The sequence below is a fragment of the Danio aesculapii genome, chromosome 4 (genome assembly GCF_903798145.1).
Source record: "Danio aesculapii chromosome 4, fDanAes4.1, whole genome shotgun sequence".
Lineage (NCBI taxonomy): Eukaryota > Metazoa > Chordata > Actinopteri > Cypriniformes > Danionidae > Danio > Danio aesculapii.
The window spans coordinates 2,135,535-2,141,317 of NC_079438.1; positions in this window are offsets into that span (position 1 = coordinate 2,135,535).

Sequence of the window (5,783 nt, forward strand, 5' to 3'; positions counted from 1 at the left end):
TAAAAGACATAGTCAAAATTTAAATTACTTAGTTCTACATAAAATGTGAATAGGACAAAAGAATTCGAACCATATTCACCTTCTTGAGTTTAAAGTATTTTATAAAGCTGTTGTGGTGTCTTTTACAAGAATAGATAATTATCCCATTGTGATGCAGTCACATATCTATAATATTTAGGAATAATATTGCTTTAAAAAAACAGATCTCATAGAGCAGGGCTATTTTAAATCATTGGTTTGACAAACGTACATGTAAAATAGAATGTACAAGTGTCCCACCTTAATCCTTCAGCAAGTTTCCTCTCTTTGGGCCTTACAGACAAAATCACCATGTGATTGACAGGACCTGGCTTGACTCCCTAGGGATACACAAGCGGCTTGTTAATAATAAAAATAATAATAAAAATAATATGAGTATTAAACACCAATACTGATGTTCTATTATTATTATTGTTGTTGTTGTTGTTGTTGTTATTATAATTATTTTTATTTTTATAGGACATTTAAGCTAATTCAGACCACTGTCCTGATTAATTACTGCTCAAGAAAATGTGTATATATATATATATATAAGTATTTTTACTCTAATCACATGTATTGTTTTTAACAATTTACTTGATTATCCAGTGCTTAACATTTAAATGTTTTTTTTTTATCTAAAATGTTTTAACTCACCATTGTTCTTGGTTTGTGCCAGCTCTGCTCTGCTTCGGTACAGCTATGCACTAGAGCAGGGGTCACCAATCTCGGTCTGGTGTCCCTGCAGGGTTTAGCTCCAACTTGCCTCAACACACCTGGCTGGGTGTTTCAGGTATACCTAGTAGGACCTTGATTAGCTCGTTCAGGTGTGTTTGATTAGGGTTGGAGCTAAAATCTGCAGGACACCGGCCCTCCAGGAACAGCTTTGGTGACCCCTGCATTAGAGGAACTGCACAAGGTCCAGCTGAGAGTAGTGTGCTGTCTTGTACAGCAGTGCAACTATATGGTTGCATAGGGGTGTGACGGTAACCGCATCACCGCCTTACCGCCATAATGAGATGTCAACCGCGGTGATGTGGCTATTACCGTCATCACCGCCCATTTTAACTTATTATTTATTTTTGCTTGTGAATCTTTCAGGATTGTATAGAAAAACAGAATAAACTAAAAAGGAATAAAAGGCCTGCCCTAAGTATTTTCCACTTAAATTACAAATTTAGATTACAAAACGCAAACACTGAATCCTTTTTAATAACCAGCATAGGCTGTTTTTATTTTAAGCTTATTTTAATAAAGCAGACCTACTAACTCAAATCAATCGCTCCACAGAAAATAAGCATTTTTAACGCACCGCTGTAATTTCTATATCCCAATCCTTTTATCAACATTTTTAATACAAGTCAATATTTTAAAGATTATGACTTGAGAATATGATTTTACCTCAGCGCTGCACTTTTCTCCTTCGCCCTCGCGCTGAGTTCAGGTGACGGAGTGTTGTGAAGTTAAACTCTCCTCAGTTTAATGTACAGTGTCAAACTGGCACAGCAATATCAGTATATTAATATAGGCTTTGCTAAAAAGCTGGTTAAATGTAGGTCTTTTTTTACAGAAGCTAACAGACGCGCATGCTGCGACCTGTGATGAGTCAACAATCACATATATTTTGACTTATTTAAAGTAGGCTATAGGCTATAGCATATAATAATTTTGTGTAAAGACATTTATAAAAACATGTAGCTAATATATCACAGGGGTTGTGTAGCAGTAATTACAGTGGAGCATTAATTAAATCCCTTTTTTTCCTGTGGAGCGAAACAAACACTGCACAGATGTGTAGCGGATGGGGACGCACAAAAATATACAATTCATATATTTTCGTCGGAAGAAAAATATTCTTTGAACGAATTTTGTTTTGTACAATTTGTATCTTAGTTTTTGTCGGTCAGTTATTTATAAAATAAACACGAATAACTAATAAACTTTGAGGTGAAGCGATGTGCCTCAGGGTCCGCTTATGCCGCGGCCAAAACACAAACCGGTTAAATACAATTAAATACTGTAATATAAATAAAATAAAAGTGAAATATTCAGTTTCGATTATTGAATCTTTGTTAACTGTATTATCAAAATTAAAACAGCAGCCTATACTAACACTCTTTATGACAAACATCCATTAATCGGTCAGTTTCACTTTAGTTTAATCAAAGCGTTTGAACTTTTTGATATTTTAGGCAAAGTGGTCTGCATAACCAATGATCGAACTTATCCACCTGCGACCCACCCATAATTAAACATCATGTAGGCGAGCTGGCTTTTTGATTACCTGAACCGTGTATTAACGGCTGCACCAGCATAATCGAGTTCTGCGTATTAATAGCAGCACCAGCAGATATAAGAGAGTTTATTAAAAAGCCTATATTAATATACTGATATTCCTGTGCCAGTTTGATAGTTTAACTACTTCACACTTACTGGTTTCCGCTAAATTCATTCTTCCATGGCGGGGCGCCACGCCAGGATTCATCCCGCCACGGCTACATTACAGCTTCTCATTCAATTTTTTTTATTATTTTAATAGCAGGTGATAATCGCACCAAAGCGTAATAAAAGGTAAGCATTATAACAGCGCGAACTTTTCTGTAACCGTAGTAGTGCTGTGTTTGTTTAACCCTTTAAGGTTACGTGCTGACTGACTGACTGTGACAGGTGCGTGATGCCTGAGGCCAGCAAACACGACGTATAGCCGTTTTATTTTATTTCAGGACGCATTAATACCGGAGGCATTCATACATATTTATAGAAAATCTATTAAAGGCTGGATACTCGTTACACAAACGCACTAAATCGCACCTCAGCAGCGTTTATTTGAGAGCGCACAAGAAGATCTGCGCGCTCTTAAAGCGGCTTATATTTGAGGGGGAGGCAAGAAGTTTTGTGAACGAGCAGAAAAAAATCGGCGCGCAAGCAGAGATCCGCATGCTGTAGGCTATTACATAAATGCGATCTCGACTTCTAATACTGCGCTCACGACATTTGTCATTGAAATAACGCCACAGGTAGTTAGTAGATCTCTGTAAAAAAAGGCCTGCCGCCACAGCTGGAAAAAACCCTAGAGGAAACACTGTGTATATGTAAATATGTATGTGTATGTGTGTGTGTGTGTATGTGTGTATGTATGTATGCATGTATGTATATATGTATATATATATGTATGCATGCGCGCGGTTAACCGACATACCGCATGATTTCTTGCTTCATCACCGCGGTAACAGAAAATCCGTTACCGTCACAGCCCTATGGTTGCACACCTCTCTGCCAGCAACACAGGAACAACTGCTTTGAGGAAGCGTTACCGGACAAGAGTCCTTTAATACAATCTGTGAACATAATAAAAAAAAACAATTAGCCATTAACATTATACACAAATAGACTTCACACATAAAAGGAAAACGTAAGAAACAGTTTTTATTTACGATTTACTATCCTAAAACATTCAAATGTCAGCATTTTAGAACCAGTTAATGACAATGCCTTTCTTAATACGTATATAGCATATCAATACTCACCCTCAAAATGATCAATGTAGCTTGAAATATATCATTTAAAGCCTTTCTTTTTTTTTGCTAGTTGGTGTGATAGCAGTCTGTCTCACGATTCAAGCCACATCATACACGGTAATCCGGGGAAGCTCCTGTAAACAGCGAGTGCAAAATACCATGGTCTCCTGCGCCATCGTCGTACAGTCATCGCCAATGGGGAAAGTGGCTTAAACCGGATATTGTCCTGCGGACTAATCGCAAACGCGGAAGCGATCGTGCATAGAGTCTATTGTTGATGAATTATTCAGTGGCACATTTTTTAAGGCTGGTAGTCGCCACCTATTGGTCAAACAATGTAATTGCTACATCTTTTTTTATTTTTTCTTCCCACCGTCAAGTTTCATTAAACAGCGATTTCAGTCCTGTGAAATTTACATACAAAATTTTTGATGTTAGTATCAGTATTACTCGTTTTTAGGATATCTATAAGCTAGCGCGCTCCAAAACAGTGATGCTTAGAAAATCTAAAACCGATATCTAAACATGTAAAGCTTGCAGTTTGTCACTCCCGCCTAAATGGATCAGCCGTTTTATTCACGTCGCCTCATACTTCAGTTCCACATCAAATCTTCCGAAGAATCACACGCTGTCTAGTATCTGACATGCCACGCCCCCTTTAGACTCCAATCTGAAGTTTGACAAGCAAATAAACTCTGGTTAGGGCCAGCTTCTTCCAACTAAAGCAACTAAGAAAGTTAAAGCTGATGCACTTCCTGTTGGAGCTTTATATGACTATTTTAAAATTCATAAGGTAATTTTTACAGCATTGATGTTGTAATGTAATTCAAATATAATCAGTTAAACAGACTTGAGCATCCATTTTAACTGTTTAAGCGTAAAAAGAAACGAATTTAAGGTGCTATATAAATTAAGTTGACCTTGACAAAATATATAATCACACTTATAGAATTACACATGTAGTCATGATATATAAACATGATTAGGTGCAATATGTGGTTCGCTAATCTAGTAGTCAGATATTTCTCGGAGATGGAGCATCTTGGACGACGATCCCAAAAAGAGTATAGTTGTTCCATGCCAAAAAAACAGGGAACAACTTCCTTTTTAAGTGTTCTCAATCCACCAGGTGTCAAAACTAATTTTTTTAGGATGTACACTACACACTAGTAGTTTTTGTAGAATTGAAGTGATCCCTGACGGAATTTGAGTAACCACTGAGCACAAACTTCAGCATACTCAGGGAAAGAATGGAAGCAAATGAGTGCACTGAGGTATGCAGCAGTGTAGTGGTCACTGCTCCTGTCACTGATAAACTACTTTGTTTTTTATTTTAAACATGCTCATTTTTGGTAATGAAAATGCCAAATCTTTACCTCTTCAATCGTAGTTCAATACAACTGGCAGTAAACGTGCACACACTTGCATCTCGGAAGCTCACCAGCACCATCTTGTGCACCGAGCCCATAGTTGGACCGACTAAGCCCAACGGCCGACCGCTTCCTTGAGACAGTCCTCGCTGCTTGATGACATAGTTGACCAGGTCCGCTACGTAGTTGACGATCGCCTACACCCCCCCCCCTTCCCTAAACCCAACCATCACAGTAGCATGGGCTGTACCTTAGTGGGCGGTACAAGGTCCGCTAGATAGTTGACAATAGCCTACACCTCCCCCTACCCTAAACCCAATCAGCACAGTAGCATGGGCGCTACCTTTCTGAGAGGTACAAGGTCCGCTACGTAGTTGACGATCGCCTACACCTCCCTTTACCCTAAATCCAACCGTCACAGTAGCATGAGCGGTATCCTAGTGGGTAACAAGGTCTGCTATGTAGTTGACGATTGCCTACACCTCCCTTTACCCTAAACCCAACCGTCACAGTAACATGGGCGGTACAAGGTCCGATACGTAGTTGACGACCGCCTACATATCCCTCTACCCTAGACCCAACCGACACAGTAGCATGGGCATTACCTTAGTGGGCGGTACAAGGTCCGCTACCTTGTTGACGATCGCCTACATATCCCTCTACCCTAAACCCAACCGTCACAGTAGCATGGGCGGTACAAGCTCCGCTACATAGTTGACGATCACCTACACCACTCCTTACCCTAAACCCAACCGACACAGTAGCATGGGCGGTACCTTAGTGAGCAGTACAAGGTCCGCTACGTAGTTGGCGATTGCCTACACCTTCCTCTACTCTAAACCTAACCATCACAGTAGCATGGGCGTTACCTTAGTGA